The sequence below is a fragment of the Arvicola amphibius genome, chromosome 2 (genome assembly GCF_903992535.2).
Source record: "Arvicola amphibius chromosome 2, mArvAmp1.2, whole genome shotgun sequence".
Classification (NCBI taxonomy): Eukaryota; Metazoa; Chordata; class Mammalia; order Rodentia; family Cricetidae; genus Arvicola; species Arvicola amphibius.
Genome location: NC_052048.2, coordinates 141,917,245 through 141,944,378, shown reverse-complemented (window position 1 = coordinate 141,944,378; position 27,134 = coordinate 141,917,245). Strand labels below are relative to the sequence as shown.

Genomic DNA, 27,134 nt, shown 5'->3' with positions numbered 1-27,134 from the left:
TCCTTTCAAAACTTTTAAAGAATCAATTCTTCATCCACATTGCCCACCCTTGATTATAAACATAAATAATAAAAATAAAACAGACAGAAGTCTTTTGAAATGGAACACTCTGAAAAATCAGTATCAAATAAGCTCGTCTTGTGTTAGTCTCTGAACGTAAAGAGTTTTCAGGGAGCTGGATTATTTCCTCACTCAGAGAAAAATGTCAGGGGCTGGAGAGATGGCTCAGTGGTTAAGAACACTGGCTCCTCTCCCAGAGGACCTGGGTTCAAGTCCCAGCCCCCAAATGGCAGCTCACAACTGTCTGTAACTCCAGTTCCAGGGGACCTGACTCCCTCTTCTGGCCTCTGCCAGGAGCTTAATTAAGTGGTGCACAGATATACTTTTAGGCAAGACACACATACACATAAAGTTTAAAATTTTGAAAAGGAAAATGTCCTTGGTGTGGATGAATATTCATGCCTGGTTCTATTACCAAGTTGCTTCGGGTTTGGGAACCCGAAAGTCTACCTCCTCGGTTCAGCAATGGTGGCTATAGGAAGCTCACTGGATGAAGTCAGCAGGCTCTTTACCATCTTTGATGGAAAGGAGGTGGGCTCACAAGAATGTGCTGGAATCCGAAGCACCTCTTTGGCCAATCTCCTGGCTGAATATGGTCAGTCATGCGGGCAAGCCTGCTTCAAGTCCTGCTGCCTTCATACTCAGAGTCTGTGTGTTTGCAGTGCATTCTTGTTACAAAAGCCTCTTCAGGCTAGAGAGCACAGACCTGCATCAGCAGCCTCTGCACATGCGTGACAACACCTCTGTCTCTGCTGACCCTGCCCTGGGCACACGCAGGAGAGTTCCTATCTGATTGGCTCACAAATGACCTGGGTCGGGTAGTGCTATACTGAACCTGAACCACAGTGAAATCATTGGCCGACCCTCAGTTATACATAGGGCATGGGACTGGATGTCGAGGATGTAGTTCTAGCTACCTGGGAATGGCTTGAATAAGCCACCTCTTCCTTCAGAGGTTCAGTTTTCTTCTCTTAACATGGGGATGGGGACAAACAGATCAGTGATTGTCACTGTAGGTCAGGATCCGGGTGGTGGGTGGTAAAGTCGACTTGACGAACCAGGATCAACTTTACAGGCAGATGACACTGGGGCAGAGACAGAGAGCACACAGGTGACCCTGGAGCACTTTGAATCCCCAGAAAGGACAGCAATAAGGAAAGTCAGGTGATGGACTTACATCCAAGGCAATGGGACTCAGCTGATGAAATTCCTCATGCCTGGAACTTAGAAACAGCAAACCCAGCGCTCCTGGATTATAACCTCAAGGAGAAAATCGACACCCATGTGTCCCCACTGATGTGTAGTACGTACTGAGTGACGGAATAGAAAAGTAAATAGGAAAGAGACGTCTTCCATGCAGACAAATGCCAGGACAATTTGCTGGATCCTCCACCCTCTGGAGACAACACAGGTCTCTGCTGCCTCAAGATGCACCAGACACAGATATGCGAGTCATGGCAGCACATAGCCTCCATGGGGCCACATGAGAAAGCCACTTGCCCTCTGGGAGCCTTCATCCTCAAACACATAAGCATCACCAAAACCACTGGCAGCCATTCTGTGAAACACGGGCCACCGCTCTCAAAGCTTGGAGGGTGGGTGGTAGGAGCTGTTTGGTTATGAAAACAGCCTTTGTGTGTGTGTGTGTGTGTGTGTGTGTGTGGATCTTTTTGAAAGGATTTCCAAGAGTAGATTCTCGGGCTTGTCCTTCCATAGTGTGAGGGTGCAGTGAGGCCACATCAGGCAGCATCTTGATCCTGGGTATCCTGGCCTCCCAAAATTATACAAGGATAAACCTCTCCTCTTTATAAATAAGCTAATCTCTGTGTGTACTCCATGTACATGTTTGTGTGCATGTATACAGATGTGTGGGTATACACATGTGTACAGCTTAGCGTGATAACAGATGACTTCCTCTGTCGCTCTCCATCTTAGTTTGGAGTTCATGGATTCAACTAGGATGGATGACCAGTAAGTCCCAGAGATCCACCTCTGAAGCTCTGAGGCTACAGACATGTATCACTGCACACAGTTTTTACAAAGGTAAACACCTATATAAAATTTAAAGTAACCAAATAAATAGATGACCTAAGGATTTTCCAGTTATAGCAGCACCAAACACACTAAGACAGCTGAGAACTGTATCAGCCAAGAGGAGCCCAGCCCGGGAGACGCAGCAATTTAACGCAAAAGGAGCCTGGTAGGAACGTGGAAACAGCACAGGCCATTTTCAGTATTACCATGACAGCACCAGCTCACTGTTTGATAAATGGAGTGCGCTAACATTCATATGTTACTACCCAGAGAAACTTGATTGGGGCAGATAAGAACCCTCTGAACCCTCTGCACTATGGCCACAGCTTTTCTGTTGTTCGTAACGCTTCTAAAGTCAAAAGCCATTTTCTGGCGTCGGAAGGGTATGGGTGACGCACGCAAACATGGGTAAGGTCTGCATGTTTGCAGAGCAAGCGAGTTCCAAGTCTTCCTGGGCTGACAGGCTGTGTGGAAGGAAGGACAAAGTCCACACCCCAAATCTCAGCACAGCCATTCACCCCCAGGGTGAGTCATTCATCTGTCCTCAAGCCAATTTCCCTCACCTGTTCCACTAAGGCAATACCCATCCTGTCTCAGGGTTATTTTATTGTGAATAGCTGTGTGTCTTAATTAGTTTTTATTGCCATGATCTAACACCACGGCCAAAAGCTACTTAGGAAGGAAGGAGTTCATTTCGACTTAGAGTTCCACATTCCATTCCCTTAGCAGAGGAAGTCAGGGCAGAAACTCAAAGCAGGAACCAACCCAGATGGAGGCAGGAGCTGATACAGAGACCAAGGAGAAACCCTGCTCACTGGCTTGCTCCCCACGGCTTGTTCAGCCTGCTTTCTTACACCATCCAGGAGCACGGGTCCAGGGGTGGCAGTGCCCTCGGTGTGGCTGGGTCCACCCAAATCAATCATCAATCAGGAAAATGCCCCACAGACTTGCCCACCGGCTGACCTGGCGGGGCATTTCCTCAGATGAGGTTATTTGTTCCTGAATGCCTCCAGCCTGTGTTAAGTTGACATAAAACTAGCCAGCACACTGATGCCCAGGGGCGGTCGGCCACTTTCTGACTGAATATGGAGGAGGGGAAATAGGATGGGGGTGGGGTGTAAAGTAAATAAATTAACCAGAAAAAAAACTAGCCAGCACACTGTTAATACGGGGGTGTTGGGCAGCACACAACACAACTGCAAAGGCAGAAGTTTCTCGGTCCCTTGGCACCTTTGCTCTCCAGCTCTTACATTCTTCCTGTCCCCTCTTTGGCAATGATCCCTGAGCCTTGGTGGGGTTGACTGTAGATGTCCACTGAAGGCTAAGGAATAGGCCACCCTATCACAGTGACAGTCACCTGATCTCAGGAGCTTCCCCAGTGGTTACCGGTTGAGGCTGGTTACAGCCGGGATCTATGGGCACAAATACACGTGCTTAGAAGGTGATATGACAGGCACATCACATCCATCTAGAAAACCCATAGAAGTAGCTTCCCCACTGGGGCCTATGACCTCCCCAGGCACAGGTTTAGTTCCGGCTTATGGTCCTCAGCTTGAGACCTGTCTTGTGGAGTGGGGCCTTACATCCAATCAGAAGGCTGTTGGTCTCTCTCTCACCCACGATAGCTGAGCTACTACTGCAGAAGCAGGCATACCCTATTTTAACACACGGTTCGCCAAGAGGAACGGGAATGACAGGTCTCCACCAGCAGCCTGCACGGCCCCCTCTGGCCCTCTAAAAGCCAGCCAGCAGGGTGGGATTTTCCAGCTCAGTCCCAGCTAATTTCTCCGTGCACTATAGTCAAGGTATGGACACGCGATGTCTTCAGCAATGGGGTCTACCATCTAGTCTGGCATACAACCAACAGCAGTAGCCTTGATGGTTTGTGGGGCCTCAGGGCCCCTCCCCTCTCCCGGCCAACAGCTCACCTGGAGATAGCCCACCCCTGGCATCAAGGTTTTCATTCAGTGACCGGAAGGCTTCTGGAAGTGTCCTTTCCCACCCATGTAGTGTACGTCTTTTAGATTTAAACTCTGTAGCCATTGTCTTAACAACCCATTTTTTCCTTTTAATTAACCCAGTCCACGAAGAACTGTAAGATACGTGGAAGTGGCTTGCCGCTGTACCTCACGGTCTCCCCAAGGGCTTTCCAAATCTGCAAAACACTCAGAGGTTAGCACTACATCTACACAACAAAGCCTTTTCCAGAGCCCCAAGGCAACATTCCCCAACCACCATTCCATAACAAAGATAAGCTTGGTGAGGCGTTCTCAAAGCCTGTTCTCCGCAAGGGTCAGGCCGTCCCAGAAGCTCACAAGTAAGACGTTATTAACGTGGGACGTAAGCAAGGCCTTATACAAAATGGAGAGTATCCATTCATTGTACCAATTGTATCCATAGCGTCGATTGCTTTCACCACAGATGGAGGTTGAGCACAAGCAGAGATAGAAGGTGTGGTCTTAAATGGCCCTCTGCCACCCTTAGCCTTCCCTCTGAGCCATTGTGTTTCCATACCATGCAGCTCTTCCTGGGAGCCACCCTACATTCCCCCACACCTGATAAACTCAGTGGACCTGACTTCACCTGCTCAGACCTACTTGGGGCCAAAGGTGAATGTGGCCCTGCTATACCTGTTGACTCCCTGGGACACAGTGGCCCTGGACTGGCACTGTGGCTGTAGCTTCCTGGCTGAACAAACCATCTCCATGCCTACATAACCTTTTGCAGGAGACAGACATATCCCCCCCCCCCCTTAGTCCAGGTTTGGGGGAGCGGGGAGAATTGCCACCCCTGGGACGGGCTTAATCATCTCCTGGATTAATCAAGGACAGCTCTGTGAACTGCTCCTCAGGCAGAAGCTCCTTAGCATACAATGTGACTTTTTATCACCTTTTTCCTCAGGTACTCCAGCTCCACACAAATCCTGCCATATTTGTCTTGGAGAAACCCAGACAGACCTCTTCCTTGCCTTTACCCTTTAACTATCTCCTCTTGGTTGTTCTACCCCTTTCTGAACTCTCTTTACATGCTGGTCTAAGTCACTGAGATCTGCTAAAGCCCTTGCTGCTTTATAAAGGTCTTGCCCCACCAATGGACTCAGCAAAGCCACTCAAGCGCCATACCAGTCTTGAGGTCCCTGCAGGATCAGCCTTTTCTTTTTTTTTTTTTTTTTTTTTTTTTTTTTTTTTTTTTTTTTTTTTTTTTTTTCGAGACAGGGTTTCTCTGTGGCTTTGGAGCCTGTCCTGGAGCTAGCTCTTGTAGACCAGGCTGGTCTCGAACTCACAGAGATCCGCCTGCCTCTGCCTCCCGAGTGCTGGGATTAAAGGCGTGCGCCACCACCGCCCGGCCAGCCTTTTCTTTAACTCCTCTGTGAACATGGTTCTATCAGACTCAGTGAACTGGGTTCAAACACAGCTTCTGTTATTCCTAGTTCCCTCAATAGCATCTGTCCTCCTCTATGGTCCTCTAGTTACTTATATTTATGGGGACTTCAGACAGAGATAGCCAAGCATTCCTAATGGCTCTGATAAGCCAGTCTGTCCGGGACTGATTTTCCTCATCCAGTCTCAGGTTATGCAGCCTTTGCCTTCAGGAGGGAAGGGAAGTTACTTGACTCGGTTTCCTGCCTCCACAGCAGCCAGACTGATCCCATCCACTCAAGTCCCAGGCCTCACAAGCCAAGCTGAGACAGGCTCTCTCACTGTCAAGTCTCCCTAGATTTTAGCAGTTCAAGTGCTGAGTGTTTCCTGACCACACTTGGTTCTTGTCTTAGACCTGGTTAAAGCCCCCATCTGCACATCAGATTACAGATTTTTCCTCTTTTTATTTCGACTGAAGGTTGGACATGAGGGGCATCTTTAATGGCTTTTACTACCTCTCTTTCATCCTCTTCTCCATCTAATTTAGTTGCCAATCGGAAGCTAACACAGAAGATACTGGCTGTACCTCCCTTGCCTGTAGCAATTGGTCCTTTGTACAAACAAGTTCCTGCTCGACTGCCATCTCAGCCCTGGGGTGCATTGCTTACACACAACAGAGGCCGGCAACCTCTGCGGCTGCCTCCCTACAGTCTCAAAGACCATAAAACTTCCTCTAAATGTTTAACTGTTGTCAGAGCATCTCCCTATTCACATGAGTGGACCCTACTACCCAGCAGGAATGCCACTCATATCACACAGACAAAGACGGCCATCCTGGGAATCCTCCCACAGACCCTCCTAATCCTGATAGCCCAGCCTTAGTTAAAAGTCTCACTACCCATGCAAGAACCACGCAATCGCTGTGTTAGCACGCAGGCACAGGAGCACACACCATACAGGAGATGACAACTGTGTTGGCACTTCCTCCGTGGGCACTCCCACTTCAGGCTTCTTAGCCTCAGTAACATGCCTGGCTATTCTTACCCAGGACCAGACACTCACTCCTCCCCAGCTCATCTTTGGTTCTATTAGGTCCCTGTTCAGGTGCCAATTATGGTTCCTGCCCCACTAAATCCGAACGCCAGAGGTGGGGACTATTGTTTGACAGAACTTTTCCTGGGGAGATGCAGCACGTGTCTGCTCATCCCAGACAGGAATCCCATAACAGACCAAAGTCTAACTTGGTGAACTAATGAGTTTTATTGGGGTTACTTACAGGAGCAGAAATGACTCAAAGACAGCTGTGTCACCAAGGCCCATCCCAGTATGAGTGACAGTTCATAAAAGCTGGGAAGCCTGGAACTTATTGCATGGCCCACAGGCAACTCGACAGATTGGAATGTGCTTTCCAAGCAACTCTGGCCTAAACTTCTTCCAGGCAGCTGGTCTGGTCTCAGGGTCTTCTTTGCAGCTCAGCTCCATTTCTGTCTGAGAGGGACTCCCGCTTAAATTGCTTACTCTGGCAGAGAGGGGCCTAGCGAATCTGGTCAGCTTCAGGAACTTCCTGAAGCTAGTTGAGTTGTTCACCTCTGACTTAAGGAGTTTGCTGCAGGACAGAATGTTTCAGTCTCAGAGGAAACCATTACACAACAGGGCCCCACAATCGATATTTGAATTAGGCATTCCAGTATTCCTGGGACTTAGAAGCATTGTACCCACGAAACTGGTTTCTAGCCACATGCTCCCTTCCTCTGGCTGGGTTCTTTGCCCAGTTTACATGCACCAGGCTCTTGTTGCCTACGGCTCTTTCACAAAGTTGGCCAAGGAGAAGCAGTGCTCAGTACCTACTGGGATGTGGGCGGGACCATGACTTGTTAAACCTCAGTGGATGCTAATCAGCCACAGCAGAAACCAGGACCTCACCTCCTGGCACATGGATAGCCTGGGACCACCCTGGCAGTGAAGGAGAGTCTCAGCATCTGTTGCAGCCCCACATCATATTTTACAGAGGAAATTCAAATTCTCTCCTCATCCCAGCATGTATAAACGAAAGTGTCATCTGTGGATTAGAAAAGGCGGCTATCTTATGCAAGCGTCCACCTACATCTTATCTGCATTATGAAAGTAAGTCCAGCAGATGCTAGAGAAGCAAAGAGGTTCCAGGGCCCGGATCAAGGACCACAATATGCAGAACTGAGAGTGGCAAACAAACCCCAGTGCTCCTTTAGCCCTGGGACCAAAGACTAGAAAAACAGGAATTTCCAGTCAGAAAGAGGCTACCTTCAGTTTTGTACCAAGAAGTCCTTGCACACAGTCCTTTACCTGAATCTTGTTTTGGCTACAACCTTTAGGCTTTCTCTCTGACCCCTTAGTATTGGTCTGACCCCTTAATGGCACATGCACATGCTTAAGATCACACTGGGATATGGAGCCTAAGTGGACCAGGGTTTACACTATGTGCGTATTCATGCTTCTAAGATGAAAGAGTCCCCCTCTCCTAAGGACGAAGGCAGTGAGCATCTGTGGAGGTGGATACAGCTTAACTTACCCAACACAGTTCATACACAAACCATGCACAGAAATCTGTCAACAAATCACCATTCACCAAACTTTGTTCCCATGTGGAATATTCCAGAGAAAACGTCTCCCTTCCATAAGTTACTCTCAGATACAAAGACAAATACATAGACAGCCACATAGGCAGATGAAGCTTCCATCAAACACCAAGTGACTGGCTGAGTGTGCTGGCAATCATTAATCCTAGCACTCCGAAGGCAAAGGCAGATATATCTCTGTGATTTATAGGACCAGCCTGGTGTATAGGGTCATATTGAGTTCCAGGCCAGCCCAGGCTACTCAGTGAGACCCTGTCTCAAACAAACAACACCAAGAGACAAGATTTGTCCAAGCCATCCTTTGTTCCATGGGCCATTGCATCATCTAGCTCATGTTTTCTGGTTTTTCTGCCTCTTACAGTCTCTCTTCCCCACAATGGACAGAAGAGAAGTCCCCCAGAAATGTACTGTTTAACCTTCACATCTGACGGCCAGTCTTATGGGTGAACACATAATCCCTGTCCAAAAACATATGGAGGGTCTCCAGCTGGCAGAGAATCCAGCCATGCACACCCTGGGGTTCCTTTCAATTTCTACCTTCCAGCTACAAAAGCTAACTTGCTGTCCACTGTGGCTCATAGCTCCTTTCACCTGAAATGTCTTTCTCACTCCTTATTTCCCATTTTTGAAATTGCACCCTGCTCCGAGGCCCTATGCGATCAGCATTGACTCCAGCAGATCTGTCCTATTTAGAATTACTCTCCGTGACTCAAGGAGTATCGTGGAAATGCAATCCATCTAGAAGGAGGCTAACAGGATTAAATGTGGTGATGCTGCTTCAGTAAATACAGACAGCTGCCTCTCCTCTTTTAGGAGCTACTCCATAAAAGGAATGACTATCATCACACTGTTGTGCTTTATCCTTCCCCTACCCATCTTTTGGTTCATCATCCCAAGGTACCATCACGCATCCTCCTTTCTCTCCTGGGATCTATCTGCCTGAGGGTGTATAGGTTGGATGGCCCTTAGAAACCTCCTCAGTTGTCATAATATCCACTGAACTGCTGAGCCAGATATGATCACCGGCTTTGCCTCTCTCTCAAGCTGCTACTGGACATTTCCATGCTGAAAGGCCTCCAGCTAGGCGTGATTCAACCAGAAGCATCCTTTCCCCTAAGTGATAAAACCAGAAGCACCCTTTCCCCGAACTGAGTTTCTCTCCTTTCCCTGACAGAAACTCCGCATGATAAATAGCACAGACTGGTGGAACTGAGAGTCTGCAAGTTCTTTCTGGTTACTTTGTATACTCATTTCAAAATAAGCAACACATTTGCTTGTACTAAAATAAAAAAGATACAATTCCAGTCCCACCACCATCTTCCCTGTTTCCTACTGCCCATTCCTGGGGGAACCTGGCCTTACCAACCTCTTGAGTATCCCTCAAAATATTTTATATTTGTAATACAAAGGAAGTAAAAGTAAATGTTTACCAAGCGACTCTCTGGAAAAAAACCCTGACTTGCCAAGCTTGTTGATTTCCATGGGGTACCTACTCCCACCGTGACTGATGCACGCATCAGCACAAGTCATCAGCAAAAACCTGGGAGGAGACATACGTGCCCTAGGAGCTGACTGGCCCATCAGCTTTGTGTATGTGCACATGTGTAAATGCATGTATACATATCTGCATCGACACATATGAAATATACTACATAGGCATGTATTTTTACTCAATAGATAAGATGCAATCCCTTTGTTGGATACTCTATGTATAACACGCATCTATGTATTTGACATGTTGCTCATATCATAACTTAAGGGGAAGGCTTATGCTTTCATCAGTCCCATGAAATTCCCAGAGTGGCAACTGCTAATTCAGAGAATGCTATATTTGTGATTTTGACAGATCCTGGAATGGAGACCAGTTCAAACTTCCACCCAGTACTTGAGTACCTATTTCCTCAGATCCTCACCAAGACTACTGCGTTACCTGGCATGTGGGAACCTGGCATGTGGGAAAGGGTACATTATTAAGGTTTTCATTTGCATTGTTTTGTGAACGTGATTAAAGTTTCAGTATGTTTAGGAGTCATCTCTGTACTCTCACACTCTTTCCCTCCAGAGTAACTAGCCTTTCTCTCTCTATCCTGATAAAAGCACAGTACTTTTTACTACTTCCCTAAACTTGTTTTTAGTGTCTTTTGACATAACTGAAAAGATCTGGTCTTGCGAAAACGATGTGCATTCAGATAGATCAGCCTTCTATTTGATAGCTTCTGAGTTTGTGTCGTATCTGTGAAGGATTTTCCATCTCCATCAACTACTGAAGTGAGAGTCTACCTCATTTTCCGAGTTGTTTTCATGTTAAATTTTTGCTCCATCTGGAACTTATTTTGGTAGAAGATAGAACATAGATTCCTGCTTTACTGTTTCCCAAAAGAACCATTGTTGCCTTCTCTCTCAACCTCTACTACCAGCCCCTACCCCCAGGAACTATCATACTAATTTTAGAAGTATTTTGCTAACATTTCTTCAGTCTTCTCTTGTGACCACCATCTTTGGTCCCAGCCTCTGACCTCTACCAGAACCAAATGCTTTCCTCCAACACAACTCCCCCAGTAACCAGACGCCATTGTTGTCTGTTCTTGGTGGTCATCAACACCTTAGATGGCAGCATGGGTCCTTCTTTAGCGACTCCCCAGCTCCAAAGGAAACAACACTGCTATGTCTACATATACAAGAAACCAGCTTAAAACTGTTTTGAACCTGTGAGAACAAAACCAAGTAGGCTTCCTCATTAGGCTGTCAAGACTTCAAAGGGTCTATGACGTTCATCTTCATTGTCGGCTTGGTCAGATTGGGGGTCACATAGGAGACATGCTCATTTTTTGACATACTTTTTATTGTTTTTATAGAGCTATATATTTTTCTCTGTTCCTGCTCCCTTCCCTTCTTCTACCCTCCCCTTCTACCCTCTCCCAGGGTCCCCATGCTCCCAATTTACTCAGGAGAGCTTGTCTTTTTCTACTTCCCATGTACATTAGATCCATGTTTATGCTTCTCTTAGGGTCCTCTTTCCTCTTTGTTGTCTAGGTTCTCTGGGATTGTGAATTGTAGACTGGGTTTTTTTTGTTTTTTGGTTTTTTTTTTTTTGTTTTTTGTTTTGCTTTATGTCTAAAAGCCACTTATGAGTGAGTATATATGATATGTGTATTTCTGGGTCTGGGGTACCTCACTCAATATGATGTCTTCTAGATCCATCCATTTGTCCACAAATTTCAAGATGTCATTATTTTTTTTCTGCTGTGTACAACTCCATAGTGTAATTGTACATTTTCCTTATCCATTCTTCAGTCAAGGGGCATTTAGGTTGTTTCCAAGTTCTGGCTAGGACAAACAAAGCTACTATGAAATAGTTGAGTACATGTCTTTGTGGTATGATTAAGCATCCTTTAAGTATATACCCAAAAGTGGCATTGCTGTGTCTTGAAGTAGGTTATTTCCTAATTTTCTAGGAAATTGCCACACTGATATCTAAAGGGGTTGTACCAGTTTGCTATCCCACCAGAAATGGAGGAGTGTTCCCTTCACCCCATATCCTCTCCAGCATAAGTTGTCTTCAGTGGTTTCTGATCTTGGCAATTCTGACAGGTATAAAGTAGAATCTCAGAGTTGTTTTGATTTGCATTTCTCTGATGACTAAGGGTGTTGAGCATTTCCTTAAGTGTCTTTCAACCATTTTAGCTTCTTCTGTTGAGAGTTCTCTGTTTAGGTCTGTACCCCATTCTTTATTGGATTATTTGTTCTCTCAATGACCAATTTCTTGAGTTCTTTGTATATTTTGGAGAGCAGCTCTGTCTGATGTGGGGTTGGTGAAGATCTTTTCCTATTCTGTAGGCTGCTGTCTTGTCTTGTCGACTGTGTCCTTTGCTTTACAGAAGCTTCTCAGTTTCAGGAGGAGGAGAGATACTTCTGAATGTCTGTGAGGGCATTTCTAGAAAGGTTTGACTGAAAACAGAAAGACCTACCCTAAATATGACTATCTTATGGACTGGGATCAAGAATAAATAAAAAGGAGAACATGAGCTGAGCACCACCATCTACTCCTCTCTGCCTCCTGACTGTTGCTACATGACCAGCACGCTCCCACAGCAATGCCTTCCCCAGGTGACAGACTATACCCCTAAACCATCAGTCAAAACAAACCCTTCCTACCTTAACTTCCTTCTGGCCAAGCCTTTTCTCATCACAGCAATGAGAAAAGTAACTAACATATACCCCAAACTCAGTTCAGACCCTGGACTAATGAGCTACACTGGAATGAGAGCCAGCAACTGGTTTTCCACTCCTGTGAGGGCTGCATCAGCCGCTGGGTCATTAGACCATGTTCAGATTCAGTTACAAAGGTTACAGAAGCTCAGCTTTGGACTCAATCCCCACTAGTAAGTAAACAAATCCACGTGCAGCATCAGAGAGAGAAACTCCAATCCTGCTCACCTCTTCCACGTGGCCTCCTGCAACCTGAAAGACGCATAAGGGCAGGACTTCCCACATCTCCTGCTCCCAGAAGGATTCCCCAGCCACCATCTTTTTTCTTCTTTGCAGCCAGAATCATGACCCACAGGAAAAATAGAACTTTCCCCCCCAGGGTCCCAATTAAAATTCAGACTCTTTCCCTTTGAGCCACATATCACCATGGTAATTAATGAATTCTCTGTTTAATGTCTACATCCTTTTCTGGACTGTAAAGTTCTGAAGGTGGATTCTACGGCTAATTCCCCCACCATATCCTGTTTCCAGTACAGTGTCTGGTACTTGGAGTAAAATTGAGAAATGCTTATGAAATGAATGAACATAAAATCTTAACTTTATGCTTTAACTCTAGAGAGGCACTTAGGTTGAGTTTATTGATCCTGGTGAAATTAAAGTTACATAGGTTATTTAGTGTTTGCCTCTAAACACTCCGGCTCATTTCCCACAACACTGATGATTCGGGAAGGAGAGTTTGTTTTAGAAGACTTAAACTTTAATTTAAATGTCTTATGAATATTAGAATATTTGACAGAAGCACAGGACACAGGATTGGAAATCTTTACTACACCAGGCTTTAATACATGAGGGGAGAAATGTGGTGTTTGAACCAAAAAAGGGGGGAAATAATATAACAAACTACAGATATTGAGAGTCTGCGATCCTCTCCTGGCTCCCCATTAGGAACCACAGCAGCTGGACTTGATGCTGTGATTTTCCATTCATGGCCACTGCTGCAGGGGGATGACTCCTGTAGGGTTGTTCATCCCACCCACACCTCCTCCAAGAACTGAAAGCACCACCTCCCCTCTCATCCCATGAGTAAACAGGCAGTGACAGTTTCCATCCAAGTACATTTGGGAGGAAGGAAACCAATTTCCAACTTTAAATCTGCACGCTATTATCCTGTAACCCATATTCTGCTCTTGCTCGGTAGGGGCCATTAGGTAGGAGGTCCGGGAAAAATCAACTCGGGAGAATAAATCATGTGATCAGAAACTGTGATATCACCAATCATGTGCTTATGTTCTTCCAAAATAAAGAAAATAGCTCATCGACTTCAAAGGAATCTGGTAAATAGCCAAAGAAACAATTCTAGCCTCTCAGGCTGCTAATCCATGCTCTATGAATGAATTCTCAAATTTTCTCCTGAGAGTAGGTCAGACTGCCTGCCAGAGGCCTCTGCAAAGCCCCTGGAAATGAATCTGTAATCCCCAAACTTCCCACAAATGAGGGGTTTTTACAAACATATTCCATTCTATGTTTTCTAAAACTTCAGATGTCTCTGGTTTTTCCTTATTGCTATATTAATATATATGTTTAAACATAAAAAATGCATAGCTATATTGTCCAACAGACTACATAGTATGAGCTCTATAAGTAATTTTAACTTAAGTCATCAATTAAAAAGAACAAAAAGAAATGGATGAGATAATTTTTGAATCTACGTCCTAATATGTCTGGACCATTTCGCATGTAAGCAATAAAAATGTTTCTGAGATATTTTTTACATTCTTTCATGCTCAGTCTTCGGAATTCAGTATGCATTTTAAACACACAGCACACCTTGGTAAGGAATAGCCACAACTTAAGTGCCCAGTAGCCGCATATGACCAATGGCTGCCCAGTGGACAGTGCAGACACAAAGCCCACCCCCAGATACACAGCGCCCAACTTCAGTAACTGTCAATCACTCACTGGCCACCTCATTTTCTCTAAACTTCCTCCCGACCCAAATGCTAAGACATAGTATTGAATCCATGTTCACACCTCCTTGGTTAGGTCTCTCTTAACTATTGGCCTTTAAGTTACTGTCTAAAAACCAAGCTGAGGTTTGTAAGTGGTGGAGCACATGTTAGTTCCCCAGTGGCAGTACCCCAAAGGTCCTGGGTGAGGTCCCCAGCACCACAGGAAGAAATCAAGATACTCTGAAGACACCAACATGACAGTTTCAGTAAAACACTTTATCATCCGGATGCTTCTCCACATCCATCTCATGTCACACAGGGTAGCACCAAGATGCAAAGGGCATCGCCACTGATTTACTAGATGGCCTGGAACTCTCCAAAATCTGCCTGCCTCTGCCTCCTGAGCACTGGGATTAAAGGTATTATGCCTAACCTCAGTATGGTATGTTTAAGCAGTGGGGGAAAAAGAATGAAGTGCTGACTCCTGGCATCCCAGGGATGAACCTTAAAAACAAAATCCTGGATGAAAGTAGTCAGCACAAAAGGTCACAGGTTGTGTGTCTTCCATTACAGAACAGGTGGGTCCACACAGATACAAAATAGGGGTAATAAAGTGTCCTAAAAGTAGTTATGGTGATGGTCGCACAACTATGTGCATATACTAAGAACCAGTAGTAGTACATTGTGTACCTTAAATGGATGAATTGCATGATATATGAATTATGGTTGTATGAAACCTAATTCCTTAGCTAGCATTTCTATTGCTGTGAAGGGACACCATGACCAAAGCAACTCTTATAAAGGAAACACATTTAATTGGGGCTGGCTTAAAGTTCAGAGGTTTAGTCCATTTTTGTCATGGTGGGAAGCGTGGTGCCATGCAGGCAGACATGGTGGCGAAGATGAAGCTGAGAGTTCTCCATCTTGATCGGCAGGCAGCAAGAAGAGAGAGACACTGGGCCTGGCTTGAGCTTCTGAAACCCCAAAGCCCACTCCCAGAGACACACTTCCTCCAAGCAAAGCCACAACTACTCCAATGAGACCACATCTAACAGTGCCACTGTGGGCCTATGAAGGCCAATTTTATTCAAACCACCACACACAAAATATGCCTCCACAGTGGCTGTCTTAAAAAGTACTGGCCAAATAGGCTACATACATATAATGTGTTTATACTATATTATCCAGATGTAAATATGCTGCATACATACAATGAGTTTATACTATATTATCCAGCTGTAAATATGCTGCATACATACAATGAGTTTATACTATATTATCCAGATGTAAATATGCTGCATACATACAATGAGTTTATACTATATTATCCAGATGTAAATATGCTGCATATATACAATGAGTTTATACTATATTATCCAGATGTAAATATGCTGCATATATACAATGAGTTTATACTATATTATCCAGATGTAAATATGCTGCATACATACAATGAGTTTATACTATATTATCCAGATGTAAATATGCTGCATACATACAATGAGTTTATACTATATTATCCAGATGTAAATATGCTGCATACATACAATGAGTTTATACTATATTATCCAGATGTAAATATGCTGCATACATACAATGAGTTTATACTATATTATCCAGATGTAAATATACTGCATACATACAATGAGTTTATACTATATTATCCAGATGTAAATATGCTGCATACATACAATGAGTTTAAACTATATTATCCAGAGGTAATACAAAATGACAAAACTGCTTAAAAGAACGACAATAAACTCCAGCCATCAAGTCTCCTCCCTCCGAGTCACCTGATCCAGACACTTGAAGCAGAGAACTTTATTTGGGGATCCCTGAATCACTGTAATTAAAGCCACATGAGGAACAGTGGTTCAGATCAAGACTTCAGACAAGCGACAAAGACTCATACGACAGGATGGCGATGGCTGTGGTGCATGATGAGAAGGTAACCATTCTCCAACTCCAACTTGGAGGGGCAGAGGAAGGCTTCCTGGAAGCTGTGCCTACACTGAAGCGGATCCATGACTAAGCATGAGGAGGGTGAACACAGATGAGCAGGGATGACCGTGATGAATAATACAAAAGATCCCTTTCCTGTGTGGCCCTAGTGGTGGGTGCTGTCACTCAGTAGGGCAAGTGATAACTGATGAGCTAGAAGGTCACACAGGAGCTGATCCTGAGGGACCTCAGAAATATTATTAGACTCTGAAATATTCATTGATAATACAAAATGGCTATAAAGCGTATGTGGTGTGTGTGTGTGTGCGTGTGTGCATGCATGCATGTGTGCCAGTTCAAGTGCATGTGTGTACATGCATATGGAAGCCAGGAGATAGCCTGGGATGTCATCCCTCAGGTGCTACCCCCTCCTTTCTTGATAGGGCCTCTTGCTTGGAGCTCAACAAGAAAGGTAGGCTACCCAGCAAGACTCATGATCCAATTGTCTCTGCCTCCCCAGTGCTAGGATGACAAGAACCAGCCACAGCACCCAATGTTCTGGGAATCAAACTGAGGTCCTTGTGGCTGCAAGGCAAGTGTTTTGTCAAGTGAGTCATCTTACAGACCCTGTAATAGACTTTTAAGAACAATAGCATTAGCACAGACACGAAAAAATGGTGTATATCACACACATGGAATTTATCCTACAGTGTCTGATATATGTACGAATTTAAGATCCCTCCTGTGGCCTTAAAGGGGGTTGTTCATGCAGGTGCTTCCAGGGATTTCATTAGCTGTTCTGTTGCTTCAGCATAAACTTACATAGGCATTAAAGTATTATGGATCAAACACTAGAAAATAGGACTGGGCAGGATGGCTCATGCCTGTAATCCCAGCACTTAGCAAGAAGAGGCAGGAAAATGATTAAGTTCAGCCTGGAGCCACACCACAACCCTTATATTTAAAAAAAAAAAAAAAAAAAAAAAACAGGGCTAGAGAGATGGCTCAGAGGTTTAGAGCACTGACTGCTCTTCCAGAGGTCCTGAGTTCAATTCCCAGCAACCATATGGTGGCTCACACCCATCTATAATGAGATCTGGTGCCCTCTTCTGGCATGCAAGCATACATAGAAGGAATGTTGTATACATAATAAACAAACAAACAAACAAAACTAGAAAACAAAATGACACATTCCAGCTGCTTTTTTAAAACATAATACAATGTAACCAAATATAATTGTATAATATTCTTTTTCAATTGACTATTTTCTATCAATAGGATACCAGATCCTTATGTCAAGAATAGAAATAAGAAGAATCCACTCGCTTTGCCTTCAAAACATTTAAAATCTGGGAAAGGGGGCTGGGGAGATGGCTCAGGTGGTAAAGTATTCGCTGTGTGAACATGAAGTCATGAATTAGGATCCCCAGAACCCACAGCAACCACAGCAACCACAGCACCAAGAGAGACAGATATGTGCATGCATGTGTACCTGCATGAACATACGCAAATATTTCACACATGCACACAATAATTAATAATATAAATAAAGTCAAAAGGGGGCAATACAGTTAAATATAAAGACTGGGCCAGAAAGCAAGGGAACAGGAGTCCAGGAGATATAAAAGACCCAGAGTACGGTAAGGAAAGGAATCAACAGCGAACTCAGTGATCAGAACTAGGAGCTCATTCACACTTTAAAAAACAGTGTCTTGATAAGGCTAGTTGGGGTGGCACGGGCTTTGACCCCAGCATTCATCAGACAGAGGTAGGTGGAACACTACGAGTTTGAAGTCACCCTGGACTACACAGAGTTCTAGGCCAGCCAAGAGATGCATAGTTAGACCCTATCTTTGTTTCAGGCTGTGTTTTTTATGTGCTCTGACAGTTTGGGTTCACAGAGATTATGCTGCTGGAAGTAGTTTCTGAGCTGAGCCTTAAAATATCTAGGTTCTTCCAGAGCAAGGCAGTGAGAGAGCTCTGAAGGCAACAGGCATGCATGGGCAAGACCAGACAGACGCTCTGGTGACAAGGTCCAGGTTGCCAGCACAGAGGTCAGGAATGCTGAAACGAAAGCCAAGGTGGAACCTACCACCCCAAACTCTGAGTTAGCTAGGAAGTCTACAGTAAGTGGATAGGGAAAGGGGGCTGGGGTTTGACTCTCAGTTCCAACATTTATTAGAAGGAAACTGAACTGAGCATTTCCTAGACTCCCTTGTCACTGAGGAATAACTCACCTGCTTTGATGTGGCTTTTAAGATGGAGAGAGGTGACGCACGGCCAGCACCTCTGCATGACAGTTCTCTCTGCATCCAAGTGCAAAGCTGCTTCTCTAATGTTGCTCATAACTATGAAAGCCTTCCAAGAATTTTAACACGACAATAATGACAGTTCTTCAAGAACCTGCTTCACTGGACATGGCAGACAGGAGAGAGGAAGGAAAATCCACTTGTAGGCCATGTTAGGGCAGAGTGAAATCCCTGAACTAAGGCGCTGCAGGGACCATACAAAGCCCAAGAGAGATACTCAGACCAGGGTGGAGGGAGGCAGGAATGTGGTCTGAGCAGTAGTAACTGAGAGGGCAAAGCTTCCAGAGAAGGCCGGAGAGCTGATGACTACGTGGGTCTAGACAGAATGGGGGTTTGCAGGAAACTGTACAGCTCTCAGTGATGAATGGGAAGCACGTTCAGCTTTACATCTCCCACAGTCCCTGACACCTCACACCCCCTCACTTCCAGGGGCATTCTAATCCAGTCCTCCCTGGAGCTCTCCAAGTGGAAATGTCAATTAAGAAAAGGTAGTCCTGCCAAGAAGCTCATTATAAAAACAAATGACAGGTTATCCAGACCCTCACGCAGGGAGAAGCACCACAGGCCTGCCCTCTTCTAGGCCACTGGTTCCTTGGGAGGCAACCATACCTTCTCTTTTCGAACATCTCCATGCCCTCAGTTTTATGCAAAGGGGTAGAAGGAGCAGAAATGCCTTTTGTTTTACAGAAACGTCGCCCCAGAGCCTGCTAGGCTGAGTGGTCTCTGCATCTGGGAGAAAAGGAACTGCCCAGCTTTCCAGCCCTTTCCAAGCAAGATGGACAGCATTGCACCTCGAGCTCATTGACCACAGTGGGAAAGAGCAGCCTGATTTCTGTTTGGATCTGGTTGAAATGAAGATTTCCTTCCCTCCCCTACTGAAAGGCCCTGATCGACCAGACCCACAAACCATACACTCACCCACAAAAATCAATGGCAGTGAGAGCCTCGACCATTCAGAAGCGGGGCACCCAGAGTGCCTGGTGCTGGCACCACAACACCTACAGCCCAGTCTCAAATAGCATCGGAGCATTTGACCAGTGAGCTGCCTCACTGGGTTAACACTGGCTAAATAGTGAGACAGGAGACATCAGAGTATAGTGGAAGGAGCTAAGGGTTTAGAGTCAGAAAGATAATGAGGAGCTCTGGGAGTTACTACTGACCCCAGGCAAATTCGTGAACTCAGCTGCAGTTTCCTCGGGTGGTGAAGCCTGTCAAGATGGTGAATATTAGGACATAAAATGCCCTGTGCACTCTGGTAGTATCTGGCCTATAACTATTCATCATTACTGAAAACAGATCTCAGGGATAAGACAACAACTCTTTTAGATGAGCAACATGACCATTGGCTGTAAAAGTAGAAATCATATTTTCATCTCTTAGAAGTAACCCAGCACAAGAGAAAAACAGGCTAGAAAAAAACAGGCTAGAAGCATAGTACTAGAATCGTGTTTTTTCCTTGGGGCAAGTAGTTAACCCACATGAGCCTGAATTTCCAAAAATGTCTAGCTGTCTAGCTCGGATCAGGTTTGGTGAGTAAAGAAGGCAGTTGTTAGCAAGCCTGATTGCTGGAGTTTGATGAGAGAGAGAGAGAGAGAGAGAGAGAGAGAGAGAGAGAGAGAGAGAGAGAGAGCGAGCTCACTACTAAAGTCCTCTAAACACTAATTTGCATGCACAAACAGAGGTTTGTGAGCACACACAAATACATCTCAAAAGGGAGACTTAAAGAAAATCTAGCTAATCAGACTACTGTTATGTTAATGAGGCGTCTACACAAAGTTCCCAGTCAACACCTTGATGGTTACTAGAGGGTGCTCAACAGCCATAGCTCTTGCCAATTATTTTTTTCCAAATAAATAAGGAAAAAGAGGAAAATCAACTGTGAAATGAACATTCTCACAACCGTGAGGAAGTTTACATTGGCTCATTCCATAAACGTGTATTGTGACCCTGCCCTGTGGTCGGCTGCGTTCGTAACACTGAGGTTAGAATGAGGAACAGGCCCAAGCCTCCTCTTTCCAAGGACTTGCATGCATCCTAGTGGCAGAAGGAGGCAGGCAGAGGGAAACACAAGATCATCCCAGGCAGCTTTAAGCTGTGAAGAGCCCCAAACAGGACAACGTTGGGTTGATGGACAGGATGAACGTTAAGCTTGGAAGCACTGCCTTCTGCCTGATGGTTCTAAGTGGCCTAAAAGAGGTCCTCTTTGTAGGATACTTTGAGTGTGGAATGTGGATGGCCAAAAGTCAGACCTACGCTTACCCGTCTCTGAAATTCATCTTTGGCAGCTACAGTGTAAAATACAGTACCCAAATGTCCTCATCCAAAAATCAGAAGCCTAGGACACTGTGACATCCAAGGGGACTCAAATGCCCCCAGACACAAGGTGACAGACAACTTTACATCTCTTTCAGCGCCAACAGTCAGGAAGGCAGGCACACGGCTGGTTCAGAAGTGTCTGAAGGACACAATTCAATGCCACGGGTGACGCCAGAGGCAGCAAACGCCCCCTGGGCTCCTGAAGCCCCAAGGAGAGAGTGTTCTCGGTGGGGCGTCGCGACCTGGCTGGGGAAGACCAGAGAGCGAGGTGCCTGCACCGCCCGGTCCCAGCTCGAGGATGTGGTAAAGCCTCCCTCCTGGCCCAATTAAGCAGGTTTTCTGTGCCTCCCACCCTGGCTCAACGCCAGACTGTGCCCGGGACAGCTCCACTGCACAGCATCCTCCTGCACCCGCACGCGCTCCTGTGCTCCGCTCCTTCTCCCTGTCCATCCCGGCCGGGCTGTCACTCGAGGGGCACAGCTCCACGGCGAGCAGCACCTGGTGCTTCCTCCCAGAAAACTGGCGCCGACCCTGCAAGCGACCTCCGAGTCTCAGGGCTGCCCGGTGGAGCGGGACCTCCCGGGAGCAGCTCAGACATACTCAGGACCCTAGACTGGCAGCGTGCCTGAACCTTCCCCGGGGCCTCCAGCACGTCTCAACCCAGCCCGGACGCCCTGTTGCTCACCTGAGCTTTCCGCAGCTGGGGACGCTGCTTGTTCCCCGGTGGAGGTTTCAGACCGGGAAGGAGGCAAACCGGGCTTCTCCGGTCCTTGCAAGGCTCAGCCGACGGCAGTTCCAGCACCAGCCGCAGGAGATTGGGGCGCCGAGCGCCACTCGCCGACAGATGGTGGGCGGAAGCCCGCGCTGCTCACCGGCTCTCCTGCGCGGGGGTCCCTGGTCCTCTGCCACTGACCGGCGTGCGATCCCGGTACCAGTTCTCAGTACTTTGCCCGGAACTTTAGGGCGCGCGCCGCGGGGTGATTAGCTGAAGAGCTGGAGCGAGGGGAGGGAGCTAGGAGGAGGAGCCTGAGTCTTCCCTGGGGGCGGAGCAACATGGGGGGCGCAGCAGAGTGGCTCCCACTCCCACCAATCAGGAGTCATCCGGGTAAAGGTGATGGGACGCTGTACTTGGAAGCTGCCGGCGGATTCCGTGACGCCATCCCGGGTTCAGGGCGTGTAGAGGAGTAGAGGGTGGTGGTGGGTGTGGCTGGGCGGGGCAGCAGCTCCCGGCAACCCTGGGCAGTGTGCAACCTTGCCGGCTCTCAGTAAATGTTTATTGAATGACTAGGAGGGAGGTAAGGTCCGCGCGGGAGGAGCTGTTTTAAGAAGATTCCAGGGGACTAACGTAGTCCAACCGGGGAGGATCACTTGACCATTGAAAAGCATGAAGTTAAATAAGGGGGAAATAAGTGGCGAGCCGAGGGGTTTTAGGCACACGATGTCAGGGAGAAGAATTGGTGTGGGAGACTAGGTTCCCACCCTGGGGACGCAGCCTCTAGACGCAGTTGGGTAGATTGGTGCGGGGGCACAGTGGAGCGGGAAGGGCAGAAGGGTTATTTTGTTCTTACAGTCCCTGTACAAAGGCCAGGAAAGAAAATGCAATGTAGTTGGCGATTAAAACGAAGGAGCCTCAGGCTCTACGGCCAGACCCATCCGACTACACGGCCCACTTGCTAGAATCCTAGCTTGGATGCCAGCCACTGATAATTAGAGGTCAATTTGCAGACCGCACATGAGTCCAGTGCGGTTAAGGCACACAAGGTTTCTGTCCTCTCAGAACCTACATTTTAGAAAGGAAGCAGACGATAAACCAAAGAAAGTATACATATATAAACAAGAAAACGTTGGTGAACTGTTATCACCGAGACAGGGTCACGCAGAACAGTGGAAGGAGGGAGTGAAGGGAGTGGCCCTGAGGGCCTCTTTAGAAGGAAGAGGTTCTCAAACAGGCTCCCGAAGCGGGAAGGGCGCTGCCACTCTCGGTCTGAGGAAGAGCTTTCGGGGCACTCAAACTGCCAAGGCGACGTATTTAACCTCTTTAAGATCCCCTCCTGGCCTGCCTTGCGGAGCAGGGCAGTTTGGGTCTTTTGGCTCAGTTACTGACACTCTAGGCGCTCCAGAATGCCAAGTATTCGCGCCAGCCGCCACTGGTGGCACTAGACATTGTCATTCTGACCCCATATTAAGGTTTCTGTGGCGCTCTCCACGACTATATAAACCACGTTTCATTCACCACGCTTGGATATTCGCTTTCTGGAACAATCGCTGACCCAGACTCTGAGGCTGCCTGCTTTGGCCCTAGCAGGTGGAGGGGTTTAGGATGTGTTCTTGGCTAGGACCTCAGATTCTCTTGACTCTGTGCGCCTTAGCACTCAGTAGGAGATTTCAGTATGAATGACGTGGGGCTTCCTCTTCTATGCCAAGCCTGGCGGTGCTAGCTGAGAAGCAGGCCTGATAGTGGCGGGAACCCACGCCCAGCTCAGATGCCTGAGCCACTCTCACTTCTAGTAACTCTCTCTGTTCCTCTCCCCACTTCCAAGCCACCTTGTTGCTTCTGGATTCGCTTCCTACAGAAGACAAGCCTTTCATCCCTAAGGAATGTCTGCAGAGGAATCCAACCTTGGGACTTTGCACACCGTGGTTATCATCTCCAAAGTTCACACTCGAGATTGTACAATCACATATAACTATATACATACACACTACTATTGTGTTGAGCCTGACTCATAGCTACTCTGAGCCCAATGAGGCTGTCGCCTTTACCAAAGGGCCTGGTAGCCACAGGTTGGACAGACAGCTACGATTTTACTGTTCAAACTGGCATCTGGTCGTTGGCTTTCTCTTCTGTTTCTTCCAGGCTGCCTGTGTGTTCCGGTTGGTGATGTAGGCAGTTAATGAGACAGGACGAGAGATGTGCTCATATTCAAACTGCCTTGCCTCCAAGAAAGAGGACTCTCTGGGTGAGTCTCTTCAGTTTCTCTTCCTCCTCTAAACAAGCTTCCAGGCGCTCCCGCTCCGACAAATCAAGAGGGGAAAGATTAAAGTTGAAACCCACGCAGAGTTAATTATCTTGCAAAAGCTCGTTACTGTCCTAAAATTAGCTTGCTCCACGGTCTTATTTTAGCGCGAATGATCTGAATGTACTAGAGAAAGATCAATGGTTGCATAGTAAGTTTCTAGAGCTCTTTTCTCCGAACAGTTGAACATATACTGTTGATCCTTGTAGACACTCCACCACTGGGGGAGGGGAGGGTTCTTTTGCAGTTGGCTTATTGCTTTTCTTATTTTTGCATTTATATATTTAGAGTGTGTGTGTGCGCGCGCGCACATGTGCGTGTGTACATGTGTGCCACTACACAAAAGTGGAGAGCGGAGGACAACTTGCGAGAGCTGGTTCTCTCCTTCCTCCGTGTGTGTCCTAGGGATCAGTCTCATGCTCAGTGGCAAGCGTCTTTACCCCCTGAGTCATCTCACTCATCCGGCTGAGTGGTTTTTGCCTCTGAAATGCCTCATAGGCGAGCAGGTTCTTGTCTGGTTTTGCCTGTGTTCATCGTAAAAGAAGCTGGTCAGAATGGAACGTAGGCAAGAACTACATGGGCTTCTAGGTTTGAGCCTCCGGCTTCTTGCCTTGTCATGACGACTCCTAGTTAAGGAGAACCTTTCCTATTTTGTGAAATGGAAATATACATTGTATTTATGGGGCTACTTCAAGAGCTTTACAGTGTGCGATTGACACTCTGGGCCCAACAATTCTTTGTGGGTGGGAATATCTCTGGGCCTATAAACTGTATCTCTACCCTCTACCCACTCTGTCCTACCCAGATGTAGCAACCAAAAATCCTCAGGCATTGTCGAAAGACCCCTGGAGGGCAGAATGAGTCCTGGCTGAAAACTACCATTGGCTTAGCACATAGATCAGGAGGCAGCAGAAGTACCTGCTTAGGATAGGATTCTGGCCTCGAACCAAGGGTAAATTTTGCTTTCCTAAACCCCATCTGCACAATGGAGATCTGAATAATATCATCTCTTGAGGCTGTCTACAGATTAAATGGAATTGTGTAAGAGCCATTCTGCGGTGTCTTGACACTTGTACACTACAAAAATCAGCTTCTGTCCTCACTGTCTTCCTGGGGGAGAACACATTGGCCTGCGTGTCCTCACTGTCTTCCGGGGGAAGCAGGCATTGATCTGTATGGAATCACTGCCTTCCTGGGAGAGCTGGCATTGGCCTGTATGACCTCACTGTCTTCCTGGGGGAGCAGGCACTGGGCTGTATACTTTGTTTGCTGATACTCCTGTTCCTGATTTATGGCAGATAACAGGAGTAAGTCAAAGCTGGGTTTATCACCAAGTTCAAATAGGGCTCAAAATTCTTAACACTGTATTCTAGGAAGCTATCACTGACAGAACAGCGTAAGTGTGTAAGAGGGTACTGAAGGACCATCCCAGGGCTGAAGAACCTTACCATCCCCATCCCAGGGCTGAGGATCCCTAACAGCCCCAGTGTCCTGCAGTGGTGACCACATGTGAGAAGGAACAACAGTTAATCATGTCACCAGCTTCCCCTCTTTTATAGAGGGGAGGGATCCTGAGACCAAAGTTCCAGCATCTTTATCGTAATCATACCACCCAGAGGCTCAGACTCCTGTTCCCTTAAATTCTTTTGGCCATACCCATCATCTAAGGAAGCTGCAAGCATTTTCCTGGCCCAGTGCTTGAGGCAGACGCAGGTAGATGTCTGTGAGTTGAAGCCAGTCAGGTCTACAGAATGAGATCCAGGTCAGCCATGGCTACATAGTGAGAACTTGTCAAGAGAGAGAGGTGGGGGGGATGAAGGGAGGGAGGGAAGGAGGGAAGGAGGAGGAAGCAGGTCCGAAGCAGTGATAATCTCCCTATTCCTACTCATCACCCCCTTCACTTTTATGTGAAAAAAGGAATTAAAGTATTTTTGTTGCATAGGATTGATTACCTTGGAAGCTGTCTTTCAAAAGTGTTAGTAAGCTCATAACAAAATAACGAACAAGAATTCATCTATTCCTTTACGAAATATAGATCACGCGCCACCTTTGTGGAAGAGCCATTCTTAGCAGGCGCTTTGTGACACACAAAGATGGATCAGAGGCTGTTCCTGCCTTCATTGCTTTCTGTTACCTCCATAGGGCAGATCAAACATGTATATAAATAACTACAATACACACTGCAAACTGTCCTGAGAGGCACCAAAAATATGTACAGACAAAAAGAGATGAATTATTTTGAGAATTAGAAGCAGAGTTACTTCCGGCATGGCTTTGTTGACACTTTTAACTTTTGGTTTAAAATGTGTGCTTATTACAGTAAAACTATCCTTGTAAAGGAAGTTGCCATATTGTTAGAGTTCCTGGTTTAGATCCAATTCCTGCTAATGTACTTGGATACTATCTGTGCAACTTAAGGTCAAAGTTCATTCTAATTCTAAATGAGTCATTTGTTAAATCAGATGTTTAACTTTTCTGGAATGTTATAGCTTACTCACCTTTAGGGACAACAGCACAGCTTTCTCCGAAGCAGTTGGAAGAACCAACCAGTCTTTTAAGCTTGTTTTGTGGGAACACACATAAAAATGAACATTACAGGGACAGAGGGAGAGAAAGGACAGAATTTCCTTCAGGACTGAACTACCCCAGGAGCACCGAATGATCTCTAAGTACCACCTCCGAGAACACACACATCTTATGCCATCTACTATAACTACTAAGAACAGCCCATGTGAGTTATAGAAAACATTGTTCGCCAGGCGCTACCAACCTCGGCTGCCAAGACTGCTGCTGCTCCTGCCACTACCAGGAGTCTGCCTGTCAACTCAGAAAGATTTGGCAGAAATGCCAGGACACCCCTTCTGTTAATGCCACGAGAGGGAAGCTGGGTCAGAAAATGAGTGTGTTAGCTAGGATATAAGTGTTGGAACAACATTTGCCTGGCATGTGCAAGGTCCTAGGTTCAATCTCAGTACTGCAAGTAGAATGAACCAAGCCTTAGCACCTTTCATATTCATATATATGAGAGAGGGGGACAAGAGAGAAATAGTGTTGTGTGTGAGTGATGGCATACATGTTCCATGCATGTGTGTGAGTGATGGCATACATGTCCCATGCATGTGTGTGAGTGATAACATACATGTTCCATGCATGTGTGAAAGTGAATGATGACATGCATGTTCCATGCACACATGTGGAGGTTAGAAGACAACTGTTTCTCACCTTCCACCTTGTTGGGGCAGGGCCTTTCTTTGTGCTGTGTACTCCAGGCAGGCTGTTTCTGTCTCTAGTCTTGTTATAAGAGTACTGGGATTATTAATATGGG

At 46.3% G+C, this 27,134-nt stretch overlaps 1 protein-coding gene across 4 annotated transcripts in view; it reads right to left on the bottom strand.

Annotated features, from left to right (window-relative positions):
• Osbpl3 (oxysterol binding protein like 3) overlaps positions 1-21,810 on the bottom strand; it is a 173,215-nt gene extending 151,405 nt beyond the window's left edge. For 2 of the 4 annotated variants that reach the window (XM_038318195.1, XM_038318198.1), the window contains exon 1: positions 21,478-21,810. The gene's annotated coding sequence lies outside the window, so the exon portion shown is untranslated. The remainder of the gene's footprint in view (positions 1-21,477) is intronic. The other 2 variants (XM_038318199.1, XM_038318200.1) reach the window with 1 other exon arrangement.
• Positions 21,811-27,134: the final 5,324 nt, after the last annotated feature.